Source organism: Opisthocomus hoazin, chromosome 4 (genome assembly GCF_030867145.1).
Source record: "Opisthocomus hoazin isolate bOpiHoa1 chromosome 4, bOpiHoa1.hap1, whole genome shotgun sequence".
Taxonomy (NCBI): domain Eukaryota; kingdom Metazoa; phylum Chordata; class Aves; order Opisthocomiformes; family Opisthocomidae; genus Opisthocomus; species Opisthocomus hoazin.
The window spans coordinates 70,537,317-70,551,685 of record NC_134417.1 but is presented as its reverse complement, the minus strand read 5'-3'; the positions used below and the strand labels follow the sequence as shown (position 1 = coordinate 70,551,685).

The 14,369-nt window shown below is 39.2% G+C and overlaps 1 pseudogene; it reads right to left on the bottom strand.

Annotated features, from left to right (window-relative positions):
• Positions 1-14,369, bottom strand: part of LOC104332536 (phosphatidylcholine translocator ABCB4-like) — a 38,276-nt pseudogene that overhangs the window by 9,549 nt on the left and 14,358 nt on the right.

Sequence of the window (14,369 nt, the reverse complement as noted above, 5' to 3'; positions counted from 1 at the left end):
AACTTTAAAATATTTCAGTGCATCAGAATGCACTCAGCATGGCTACTTGTTTGGCAAAACTTCATGAATAATTAGTGACAGTATTTTTAATTTTTTCTTGGTTACCCAACCCATCATGTAAGGAAGAACAGGTTTCTTTTTTTCAACCCATATATTCTTTAAAAAATAAATTTCTTTTAACTTCTTATTTTAATGTGTAACAAAATACCTCTAGGCTTTACTGTAAATGTAGAAAATCTTGGAAGTAAACATGACTCTCAGCCTTTAACTCAGTAAGAAAAAGGAAAAGCCTAGCAGCTCTGAACAGGAGAGCTAACCTCCAGAAACTTCACTATACCCATACATTTAACAAAACCTTCTTTCTCCATCATTACTTCTACATAGTAAGTAGAATAAATGCTTAGACAATCTACAAATAAGAAACACAGCAGACTAACTAGCATGAGGGATAAGATATAGAAATAATTAAATAACGTGGAAAAACTAACATAACTGCATGTAAATATTATCTGGCTCCCCTACAGAGGCAAATATCATGTTTTCTTTATGTCTTTATTACTGGTAAAAATAGTTTTATGGACAGGTAAAGTGAAATTTTTTCTCTGCACAGCCAATTTAAATATGCTTGGAGGCTGAGAAGCTTTACAGTTGTCTCACTAACAACCTTCAATAAATTTGCTCTTCTTGGAAGCAAGATTGTTTTGGACCATTTCTTTGTTTTTCTAACAGCCAGTCTGTGGCCTCACAGAGGTTTCCAAGTTTCACCGCTGGTCCTTGCATTGCCCTCTCTTGGCTTTTCCCAGCCACAGTTATCAGCCAAGGCTGGTGAGTAGCCAGTGCCACCATCGTGTGATAGAAAACAGGTAACAATTTTAGCCAGATCATACAATGACTGCACTGGATACTTGTTTCAAAAGAGCGTTGTGACACTTTGTTTGTTAAATTCAAATTGCATTGTAAACCTCAGCCGAAAACTGTTGTGGAATTCATGGTAAATAAAAAATGAGTTAATTCCCTTGAATTCTCTTGATTGTTTGTTACATTTTTACTGGTAAAAAATATTGTTAGGGAATACTCATTTATGTGTGTCAGGGGACAGTATTCTGCGAATGCCTTGTGATTCGACCTTACAAAGAATTATTGCTATGTGGATTTACATCAAAATGCCTGGCAGGCAAAACCAAGAGGAATTTCCTTTCTTTTTATTTCAGTGTGAAAAGGGCTAGGAGTAAACATCCACAACCATTTTCCAGTTGGCCCGGAGGCACAGAAATGCTTTGGAGAAACTTTCCTAATGTAGACCACGGAAAGAGAGAGTCAGACTTGCTGCACCCAGCATCCTCTGCACACCTGAGCACAGTATAACAGCCGGGAGGGAAAGGGCAGAAGAGAAAATCACAGAGGTGCTGGGCTGCATGGAGTGTGTCAAAACCCCAGTCCCTACAAAGCACAGTCTGTCCTGAGACAGCACGTCTTGGGAAGGGAAAAAACACTTCTCACAGTTACAAACTAGCGTAACACCCTCCCTCTCTGCTGCCACGCTCACATTTTCCTTTGAAGCAGATTCCCAGGCTCCTGCTTCCCTGCCCAGCAGAGAGCAGAAGGAATGAAAATCAGAGTAAGCGACTGCAGAGCATGGTCAGGTGCACCATCACTGCGATACTTTCATGCATCCTTGTTACTGATGGTTTCTGTACTGTGCCTTTTTATATTAAGCCCAGAGGTAACTGTGAGAGAAGGATAAGATATGTGACAGGCAGAAGAGATGGGCTCTGAAAGGGAACAAGCTGAAAAGTAATGAAGAGAAGGAAAAAAAGCAGAGTGTTGGGCAAGAATAGGGAACCCGAATGCAGACTTGCGATAGGCATGAGGGACCCAGGACTTTTAAAATGCTTAATACACTCTGAATGCTACAAACTCTTTGAGAACATAACTTAAAACTCATATTTTCAATTTTCAGCTTCATATTTGTTATACCACCATTTTGTCAGAACAATACAGCAAGGTAGACTTTGACTTCTTCGAGGAGTATATTCTTGATCCATCATCAATGTCCCTATTAAGCAACACTGTGTAGTACAACATAAAAACAGACAAAAATATCACTGAACCCACCTTTCCTGCCATTCCCAGGTCCTCCTTTTCTTTTCTTGCATGTCCAGCAAGCATCTTCATTTGAATCATTCCTGATAGAGCAATAATTGGCCCAAAGGCTAAACGCAGAAGGGTCAGCTGCCAGCCATGGACCGATGAGAAAACAATCCCAGTCCCAAGATTAGCTATGTTTTGGGCAATTAGTGCCAGTCTGGAACCTGTAGCCTGGGAAAGAATGAAACCATTGTAAATTACTCTGTTTTATTTGAAAACTGGACAGGAAATATTTGATACTCAGACAACAGAGATTTGTTCACCAGAGGACATCTGAAAGTGCTTAATTTGGTCTAAATATTCTGCAGAATTGGATGCTTTATCTTTCGAAAATACATTCTATTGTACAGATCATTCCCTTAAGTATTCTGTATCTTATCTAGTCTTCCTCCCCTGTTTCCATCTATTCACTCAGACTTAACAGTCCTTGTTTTGAGGTTTTGCCCAAGAAAACACAACAACGTTTTGTAAATCTCGTTTTTTTGCTAAGTAGAACCATGATTTCAAACTTGCCAGGTCTCCTGAAACATGACATTTCCTAACTTGGAGTCTGAGATGACTATTGTTTTCTCTAATCACTTTTAACTTAAAGCATGTGAACAGGCACAGTGCTGCAATGAGAGCAATCCTGATTTTGAGGCATACACTTAGGCATCTTGTTAGTGCTTTGTAATGTTTAGCCTGGAAACACAATGTTCTCTAGACATCTAAGCAGGTTGGATAAATAACTTTAAATAAACAGACTCCTTGGATGACTCGTTTATACTAGTGATAACAGGATTGAATTTTAATATGAACTAAAAGCAAAGTTATAAAATACGTATCTTACCTACTATTATGCTATTATATTTTTCTGTGACACACAAAATATTATTTAATAAACAATTATTTAATAAATAGTGTTATATTATGTAATCAATAATAGCTTCCAGAAGACTGTATGTGTGGGATTTCTACCTATCAAATCCAGCCTGTAACTTACTCTGTGCTAACCGAGATATGAAAAATGCCAGTGCTTGTTACTTACTCCTTTCACTTGTGAGGCATCATTAGCAAGTCTTGTAATTAATGCTCCAGTGCTGTGTTTAGGATCATCAAACCAGCTGATCTCCTACAACATGAAATAGAGTTATTATAATCTTAAAAACTTTAGTCTGCACATCACCAAATTAGGCTACATGAGTGAACTTTAACATTTCGGATTATAACGGGATGCCACACATGATATGGTGTTCTTTACATGTGACCATAAATACAGTAGACCTGAAAGTTTAATATAGATATGGGGACACAAAACTCAAACCGACGTTGTGTTAACAATCCATATATCCTTTTTGCAGTAGCACAAGAACCACCACTTTATTTCATATTAAATTTAGCTTTACAAGATTTTTTTTTCTTCTGATTTTAACACAGTTTTGACAATCAGATGCTCACTAAATAGCAATACTAAGGAATCTGCCATTTAGGAACAATTACTTGGGTAACATGCATCTGCAAAGACTACTAAACAATATACTTTCTCCTGTTATAAAGCTAAAAATACATCTTAATTCTCTGTCAGTTACAAGTACTGTGAAATCTACAAGCCTGCTGTGAAGTGTTTCAGAACCTCTGTGGTGTCTGAGAAGACATAATGCAAAATGATATGCAGTGCTGGGAGATTACTCCAGACTACCCTCTTCCTCATCTGAAAGACACTATTTTCAGGGAAAACAGATCTTGTCAATCATATGCTTTTGTATCTCATTAGCAATTGAGATCAATTGGTCAGAGGCATCAGTGACTCTAAAGTACTTATTTGAAAAGTAAAATGTCTGAATTAAATGCAAAACATTTGTCTTATTTAAACTCAGGAAGTAAAAATAAAATATTCACATTATCTTTCTTCCAGATTCACCAAATATCAAAACCAAAAGATCATTGTAACTAAACGATCTAAGCATTTGTATTGCTTTATACATACATATTTCTTATAAACCATATGGTATTTTTGTGTAATAACTGTTCATAGGGTTACTTTAAGAGCTTTTGTATTTCCTACCATTAGTGCTTAAATGCATTACCATTAGACATCAACAAATATGCTACATTCTGATTTCTTGGGTTTTTATGGAGGATGAGGGATTATTTTTAAGTGGAGTAAAGTAATATAATCTTAACTACAGTAAGAAAAAAAGATATAAACTAGTTTCAATCTGGCCGTAGGCTCACATAGCCAGATGGCTGCTTTGGCATTACATGAAATGAGAAATGCATCACAAGTGTTGGTGCTAATACAGCTTCCACTGCTGCAGTGCCTGATACTTGAACATGGTGCCAGGTGGACACGATTTTCACTCCAGTGAGAAAAATGAATATAATGACTTGACTTCACTCCTCAGACCATGAAAACTTCTCTGTTACCTTTAGGGTCTTTCAAGCCCTTCCTCCAGCAATCTGCTGAGATTCAGCATGGTCTTAGAGAACTCACTTTCCTCCTGGGCTAGTCAAAATAGTCTCATGGGACTTAATTTCCAAGGAGATGAAGGAGATGACCTATAATGCCTTCCCATATAAACCAGAAAGCAGGGCCATGAGGGCCCTCAGTAAAAGGGGTTAACGAAAGGGAAGCTGATGTGGCTCAGGTTGGCTCTGGGAACTTCTCAAGGAGGAAACGACCCTCTCTGGAGACCAGGAAAACTTCACTCAGCTCTGTGGGCTGAAGAAGTGGTGGGGTTGTGCCTGTCTGGAAACCTCCTCTTTGGTCCCAGATTTGCTTATGTATCAGACCAGCGTGGCTGGGATAGAGACCACAGTCTGCAGTGAGTGAAAGGCAAGGGAATGATGGGTCTAGTCTTACATTTCTCTGCTTTCTACTAACTCAGGGATCGCATGCATGTCTACAGCAGGGTCAGCTGTGAGTACAATTCAGTAGAAATTCAGGTAAGGATTGAATTTTTGCTGTGGATTGATAGTAAGACATGGAATACCAACATTTCCTTGAAATACGTGATGAATTAAAAAAAATACTTGGGAGGAAATCAACTGGTAAGGGTAAGAGTGGCAGCAAAAGAGGGGCAAAAATACCTGAGTTGGTTCTAGCTGTGCTGAAAAACGAACTGGAAAGGCTGGGAAGCCTGCAGGGCAGGTACCAGTGCAGGCTGTGCCTTCCAGATAGGGCTTATCTATTTGCACTGGTACATTACACAGACCGCAGGAGAGAAGGGATACTGAGCCGCTTGCCGCTGCACCAGCTCCACGAAGCAGCTAATGCCAGCCATCAAACGATGGTGATAAGGCTGGTTACACATGCAGTTAGGGTCCTTGCCATCCTACTCACTGCTTAGAAACTACACACTGCTGTGCTTGGATTGCGGGCTGATTATTTTAAAAAGTTTTCACTCTGCTGCTGAATGTACTCCTACTGACAGCAGATTCTTGTTCTGACCTCTGTCGTGGCTGTCTTTGGCTCTGTGCCTGCTACGTAGGAGCAGCCGCCAGTCTAGTGAGTGCAGCCAGTCAGACTTGTCGAGGTCCTCTAACCTTCACCAGTAATCATTTGTGGATCCTAGCCTACACATGGAGTTATATATACTGACCGTGAAGGCTGATCTGAATTTCAGGTTCAGTCTCTTAGAGCACAGCTCGCTTTCTCTGGTCCTCAGTCCAAAGATGCGTTGATTTCATTAAATAAGCTAAGTAAACACTGCCATTACCTCTGAGCTTTCTTAGACTTGACCTATAATTATATCAAGAAAAAGGTTTTAAAACAGTTTCAAGTATCTCCCTGGACCTGTTGTGAAGATTTAGTCCAGCCAGTATCTAAACTGAGCTAAAGAAATCAGTGTGGTATCTTTATAGGTATGATTGCAGATAAACACAAAGAAAATTTAAGGCATGTAAACAAACAAGCATTTCTAAAGGTCCAGAAAGCTAAATATATAATGCTTTTATCTGTCTCAGAATTGCTCTAAATGCCATGGATTGAAGCCTCATTGTAAGGGTTTCTCCAGTTTTGCCAAATGTGAAAACCTGTTTAAGAAAAAAAAAAAAAAGCTTTTTTATTACCTAATCACAGTTTTTGTCTTTTTCAGATAGTTAAGTGACTATGTGCATACAGTATTAAAAAGAGTATTGCTAAGAAAAAATATTCTAGCTGTAACTGAGGTAATAGAAACTTTTAAAAGCTAAATTTAGCACCTATAACAGTAGAGCAAAGAATGAGACTTTGTTTTTTAATAAACAGGTGTATACTATGTTGTTGTCTTCAAGCCCCACCAGTGTTTAAATAGCAGGAATTTTTTTATCACACCAGATCTCAAACAGTTACTTGTCACCAAATACTGGAGATTTCCCTCTCTCTCTCTCACTCTCTCTAAGAGCTTACAATCCAAAAACTGCAGTGCTACTGGTTATTTTCTAGAGGAAGCCTCTGAATCTGGGCAGATACTCACTGACTACAACATGACTCAGCGTGCACAAAATGGTGCTGGTGAATCTGTCGCTCCTGGGCCAGGGCCATGCAGGGTCAGACTACACAGCAATGAGATGAGGGAGACAGGCAGACACGTTTGGGTGGAGAAATATCCATAACAGCTATACCACCGATTTCTTTTCCTTTCTGAGGATGTCACAGAAGTAGCAATTTTGAGGTTGGTTCTGTCTGAAGAGAGGGTAAGGGCTGGAGGTCGCTTCAGAAAAGGCACCTTGTTGTCTCAGGGGCACCAGGCAGAGGGTAGCAAGGTGGCATTCAGAAGTCTACAGATGATTGGGCAAGGCCAACATAACTAAATGTTTAGCAATAACTGAAGGGATTTGTGCATGTAAATGAGATGTGCATCAAGTCACATGACAAGTGAGCTGATTTATATATGAACTTGGCTGTTCTCCTGTGATACGCATAATTCCACGCATTGGCAAATATACATGCCCATATGAACAATTATGTGTACATGGGAATTTAGACTCTGTTTCAGAAAATGTGGTAAGAACTATTTGATCCTGCACAAACAGAAGGATGCATCCCATAGACTAAGAGGTGATTTGAAAACTCATTTAACTTTCATGGTATGGAGCTGTGAGTAATCTGAAATTAAGCATATGAGGTGGTCTTTCTCAGTTACTTTGGTATGTTTTCTTACAAGTCCAAGGGGTTGAGTTCATATAGGTACATGCAGAGTAGTTTCAGTGCAGCCAGGCCAGATGTTGACAGGAGTGTTGCACAGAGCTCAAAGCAGATGTTGAGGCAACCATTTACTGAAGACAGAAGATTCAAAATCTGATCTTAGGCTGTGGTGCCAACATTACTCTCGGTACTATCAGTGCTGTCAGTATTGGGTTTTCCTACACAGGCTGTGGTGTTACACACAAGCAACTTTACAAGTTTACAAAATTTACACCTAAGTAATTTTACAAAGCCCAATCAAATGCTGAAGTTTCATTAAGTCCTCTCCGTACTCCACAAAAAACTTGTCAATACACTGACACTTATAAAGAGGGGGGACTTTTTAGCCAGAGACTTATTTTTCTCATTTTTTTTTCATGTCAAACTGTTCTGAAAACATACAGGAGAGTTAACTAAGTTAACTGAAAAGATCCACCAGGAAGCCTCTTTAAAACACAAAAATGATGTAAAATGGCCTTAAAACAAAAGACAATCAGAAAGACAACAAGAGGGACTATCAATGTGAGGAGGGAGCCATGAAGAATAGGAGCAAGACTTCCAGCTGCTTCAAAGTTAAGCCCTGAGAGAAATTGCTTGGGAAGTTCAGGAGACAGCTTGACTGATCATAGAAATTTTCAACATAGACCATGTCTGAATGACAAAACTTCAGGAGCCTGAGTCACTAAGATGCTGGTGATTTGCAAAAGTACTTGCGTAAAAGAGTTTGAGTTTTCACAATGAGGGTGGGAGGCACTGGAGCAGGTGACCTGAGGGAGGGTGTGGAGTCCCCATCCTTGGAGGTATTCCAAATCCAACAGGACACAGCCCTGAGCATTCCACTCTGACCTCAGAGGCCACCCTGTGTTCATCGGGGGTTGGACTAGGTGAGCCACCGAGGTCCCCGCCAACCTGAGCTATTTTATGATGCAATTATTTGGAAAAGTAGTCTGAGAACTGATCAGCTCCAGAACTTCATTTTTGCCACAATCTTCATTTTTAGCTTGTCACATTCTTTATTTTTAATGTTGTACTTCAAAAGAAACTTTTTTGCTTAGAATTCCTGTAATTCACAACTTTGAATGACACTTACACATTACAGTTAATATGAAGTTTTCTTAATTTGAAGTTTAGCACTCATCAGGGAAGCTTTTTTTTCCCCTAGAGTTTCTCTACTGAGAAAACACTGCAAAGCTGGAGGTACCTTTGGGACCAATTCAACCCAGTTAGGTCAATAGCACATAATATGATAAAAGCTATGAAAAAAATTTTGTGAAAAACCTACCTGCATATTAACAAGCTTATAGTAAATTCTGTTCTGTTCTATTAATTCATTATGAGTCCCTTGTTCTGTGATGACACCATTTTCAAGGGCAGCTGTAAGATCGGCATTGCAAACTGTTGAGAAATGGTGAGCAATAATAAGTGTAGTGTGTCCTTTCCTGACCTGGAAACAGCGTAACGATGGCTCCACATTAGCATTGTCAGGCACATATAATATTTCCCGTCTTCATATTAGAGTTGAACAAAATATATTAACCAAAAAATTTTCCTTGGAAATGGTGTTCTAGTAAAGATCAAAGTTGTCAACTAAGAAATTTTGAATTTAATAGTGTTTTTCAGTTCCTCTGAGGTAAACTAAAGCAAAAATATAACTTAAATATCGCAAAACATATTGGAAACTATAAATTAAGGATCTCTATTTCTTTCATGTCAGACTATTACTTTCTAAACACAAATATCTAAAGGTTCTTTTTTTTAAACTGCCCCTTTAATGTCTTCCAAGGTTATGTATCCGTTTTGCACTGAAAAAAGACTATCTACCATTGAGCATGTCAGTGACAATTCTATTTCAGACAATTTCACAAATATTAAAAATTAATCACTTCGCAATTTTACTTGCTCTATATTACTTGTTTGACTTCGCTGAAAATATTTATCTAAAATTGTACTTAAAATCACACTTCTAGTACTCATATTGTTTTTCCATCTTTTTAACCAACATAGTTAGACATGACAAAGATGTTTTTACAGTCATATTGTGACAGTGTGCACTGGGATAAATTGGTATTAATATGTAATGACCCAAAAAGTGAATCCAAGCTTTATATAATTCAGTTCAAAAATCTTCACTTAACATTTTGAACTGCTAGACTAATGTCTTAATAAGTGTTTTACAATTAGGAAATGAAAGAGAAAACTGTAATACGTGGAATATTCGCAATGAATTTCCAGCTAAACCTGATATTTTACTACTGTCACGTGATTTTAAGAACTGGAAATGACAGCCATTCAAACCATCCTAGAAAAAATGGTATACATTTTCTTGGTAGTCTGAAAGCTTCACTATGTCTGAGATGATCTTAAAAAGTTAAAATCACATCAAAATGCAGAAGAAAATCAAGTTAAGGTCCTTCACTATAAAAAGCAGAAAGCCCCATCCACACAAACAGTAAACAGAAATTCAGCAGAGGTTTGGTAAAGCTGGCAGAGGAAGGTGGTCTACTCCAGATCTGATGTGAACCTTCTACAAAGCTACATGCTCCGCACAGCGAGGAAGAGAAAAAGCAGGCAAGAGAACGACAAATGAACACTTGGCACACAATAGCTTGCCTTCGGCTTGCTTAACATCAGCAATTAGAGCTAGTCCAGTCTGAGCAAGTCTTTCTGGCATGCTCTGCCAGAAACACCAACAGGGAGATTCATCTCACCATACAACATCTATTAAAGATAGGTGGGGGAGGTGAAAGGCTAAGTTGTTCAAACTAGCAGCGTAACTTGTATATTGCAGTAATTAGTTGGGATCCCACCAAAGATGTCTCAATCAGCAGTTCTCTGCCCTCCTGTCTCTGAGGTTCAGTTTACAGGGCATCGGTTGGGAGAAGAATCCCTGTGTGTGCCAGCTGGCATAGTTTCACAGAGTAGTGTGAATTATCAGGAACTGGGAGCAATGGACAAAGAGTCTAACTCTTGCTGAAATCAGTGTCCAAAGCTGATGTTGCCTCATCAAGCAGAAGAATTTTAGGATTGCGAACCAGAGCTCGGGCAATTGCTGTTCTTTGCTTCTGGCCGCCACTCAGCTGTGCCCCTCTTTCTCCAACCACAGTTTCAAACTTCTACAAGACAAAGACACACATTTCCAAATCACTCAGTGGCACAGCTGGTTCCCCAAAGAAAGGCAGCGTAAAGAAAAGGCACATTGGTGTCAGTAGCCTCGGCAGCATTTTCTCATTCCTCTAAAAGACTACAGGATAAACACCCACTTGGATACACCTGCCTAATCATTTGTGCCCCTGGAATTCTAGTAGTTCTTCAAATGCTTAAGTCATAACCTAAATATTTAAAATTAACATTATTCGCAAAAGTTATGAGGAAGCTCTGCATAGCTCTGCTTATTCACAGCTGTGGAAAACAGCTTCCTCTGTTTACGAGAATCCCTGTTCTAAAACATGAAGATACAAATGGAAACATTTCATTGATTTCAGTCAACTATGGGTCAAATAATTTGTCATCTACCAAAACGATAAGAGTAAAATCTCTTCACAGTATTTTTTTACACATAAACATGCAAGATAAGAAGTGTTAAAAGGTAGAATGGGCCTATCTGAGGGCATTACTTAGGTTTTGTCTCCATCCTAGCACAAGCTAGTATTAGAGAAGAACTGTCATCACACACAAGCACCTGCAGCCCTTGATGGAGAAGTGTTTCCTGCAGCTATCACACAGGATGAATTCCCAACCATTGATGTCACATACATCTGCACAAATTTAGGAATGCCTACTTTACAGATGCTCCCTCCCTGGAATTGTTCAAGGCCAGTTTGGATAGGGCTTTGAGCAACCTTATCTAGTGGAAGATGTGCCTGCCCATGGCAGGGGGTTGGAACTAGATGATCTATAAAGCCCCTTCCAACCGAAACCATTCTATGACTCTATAATTCTGTGAATGCAGAGCGAGGTGTTCTGATATGCACTACCCTCATAGACCTTACTGTTGTCAGTGGACAAAGGCAACTTAGCACCATGCAATGGTATTTCCATGAGTACATTCTGTTCCCTTGCATCCTGTGGTCCGCTCATCATTCTCGTTTGCATTTGTTATGCAACATCCTTTGCCCTTTCTCACCAGGATTACCTGCTAAAAAGGTGACCTCTGTAATAGATAGAGGAAGAAGTAAAAAACAAAGCTGTTCTCTAATACTAGATAAACATTTAGCCACCTGATGGAGAATTCACTGAGAATGGTAGTCTTTATAGTCTTGCTATTGATTCTAATGGCAACTAATGTAAGTGCCAAATGATTTCAGTTGATCTCTTTAGAAACTGGTGAACTGCAATATTTTCTTTGTCTGTTTCTTTAAAACCTGACTAAGAAAGCTCTGTTCTTCCCTGTTGTCACGTTCTACCTGAACAAAATGGGAACAGATCCCCTTTTATACATGAGTGAAAGTAGACTTCCTTCATGCTGGAAAAGAAGAAGATTCTCTGAGACATTCTTCATAAAGGTATTTTCAGAAATCATTCAGACCTCTTCCACAGTTAGTTCCATTAAGACTTACCTTCATGAGAGCTCTCAAACAGAACAATCTCTTCCTTCAAAGAGCAGGTTTTGCACTGTAAATGCAATAAAGTAGGTGTTTGATCTGCTACTAATTTCTCAGAGAAACACTTTTACCAGACTTACAGTGTGGACAATTTGGGAGATCAGTATACTGCTGTAACATTTTTACTGGGTTAAATTGTGTTATGACAATTGGAGCTTTTCATTATATTTGTGATTTACAAGGACCTCCAACCTTTTAGCTTTTAGTGGAAATTTCTTGTAGTTACATTTTATTTTAAAAGGTGGGCTCTTAATTTAGTTAACTAACCAGTTCTGGCTAAAATGCGTTATCAGTTCTAGATAAAAGCAAAAGTTTCCACTATTTCTAGGGTGGTTTTTTTTTTTTTAATTTTAGCAACTGTTTTTCTGTAAGGTAATCAAGTTGTCTTAAAAGCAATCTGCATCATCTCCATGCATAATACCTTAATATCTGGCCTAGTAGAATAATTCAAGTAAACATTTTGGAATTCCAAATTCCCCTTAACGCAGTTCGGTTTATAGCCAGCACTGGACGCACTGTCTATTTGAGGTTCCTGTGCAGAACAATATGCCAAGAAAAGGGGAAAAAAACATTGTTCATATTCCTAATGACATTTCAGCATGATACAGGGATGTGAAATCTGAGAAGTTAATGTTACCATATAAGGAGGCATAGCAGGTTTCATTGCAAAGTACCTGTAACTACTCATAGATGCGTGAAGCTGCCAGTCCAGGTCACTGGCAAACCTGCTGTCAGGGGTGAGTAACCAAGGCAAATGCTCAAGGCCTTAAGTGTTGCCTTTGTTGGCGTGGCGACCTGGTTCAGGAATGGCACGGCGACCTACCCCCTGGCCGCTCAGGCCATCAGCTCGCAGACACCAACGTGGTGGACAGCAAATGGCGTTTATTGATAAGTAGCACAGTATTATATAGCTTAGGTTTACCGCGTCACTTCCGTCTGCTTACATCATGGGCTAGACGCTACTGGCTATCAGGAGAGGAGGGGGGGCCTACCTTTCCATACAGCGCGACATCTTCCGACCGCCAGGCCCTAACTATCCACATTTCCCCCCTCCTTATGCTTAACTAAATAGGTTAATATAAAATATAAAAGTTTTAATACTTAAGACTTAAACTTAATATCTGGCCAGACTTAACCTTAATTAACCTTAACTACAATTTAAAAAATGTAAATATTAAAATCTTACGATTACGAAGATAAGGTACCTTAAACAAATGCATTTGTAAGTCAGCAAAAATATGACAGTCTTAAAAATTCTATCGCTATTCTTATTCTATATTGTACAGTAGTGTTAAAAAGTATATGCTATAAACTTGAATAAAAAACATAAGGCACAGTAAATGGGTAGAAGTTGAGGTAACTTTTAGGGACGATTGAGGATAACACTGGGTAGGTACGTTTTTAAAGCAGTTGTTGGTGTTCTACGAACATAATGTTAACTTTCTCTAGCCGATTCTTGACGAATGACATGATCTTGTTCAGTATACAGGGTCCAAAAATTAGTGTCATTACGATCATCGCGATCGGCCCTATCAAGGTGGATATCAGGGTGGTTAACCATGGCGAATGGTTAAACCACGATTCAAACCATCCTTGTTGGGCTTCTTTGTCTCTTTTTCTTTTTTCTAGACCCTCTCTAAGTTTGGCCATGGTATCTCTGACTACTCTGGTGTGATCAGCATAAAAACAGCATTCTTCCCCTAATGCAGCGCAGAGGCCTCCCTGTCGCAAGAAAAGAATATCCATTCCCCTCCTATTTTGTAACACAACTTCTGATAGTGAAGTTAGGTACTTTTCTAATGCCGTGATTGATTTTTCTATTTCTTCCAGGTCTTCGTCTACTGCGGCTCTTAAGGAGCTGAAACCTTGCTGTTGTTGTATAAGAGATGTTATTCCTGTCCCGGCCCCTACTACTCCAATACCTAATAAGGTGGCTATTGTGACAGCAGTGATGGGTTCCTTTTTTGTAATGTGGTGTTTTTCCGCATCCCAATAGTCATAGATTATTTTTTCTTCGTGGTATAGGATTCTTGGAATAATAATGACTTGAATGCAATATTCATTAGAAGCATTAAACACAGCCAGAGAGATGCATGGAGTAAGGCCCATTTTGGAACAGATCCATTGAGCTTCTTCAGAGGGAATAACCCATTTTGCATTGGTTTTCCCCACTGTGGACGAGACAGAACTACAGAGCTTCCGCTTTTGTCCCCACACTTTGCCTATACAGACCCCAGATCCAGAAACATATTGCATGGTTACCCCTTTTTTCTTATCTTTCCAAGAACACTGAGGTGGTACGGTTCGGGTGTCTAAGCTGTGTGTTGTATTTACCCCTATGGCCTCATAGAAAGGGGGTCTTACATCATAGCACAGCCAATAGTGTGTAGTTAGGTCTGGGTTAGTTTGGTTCAAGGTGTGATAGGTAGCTTGCATTATTTTCCACAGGGGGGGTTCATCTACTTTCCACAGGG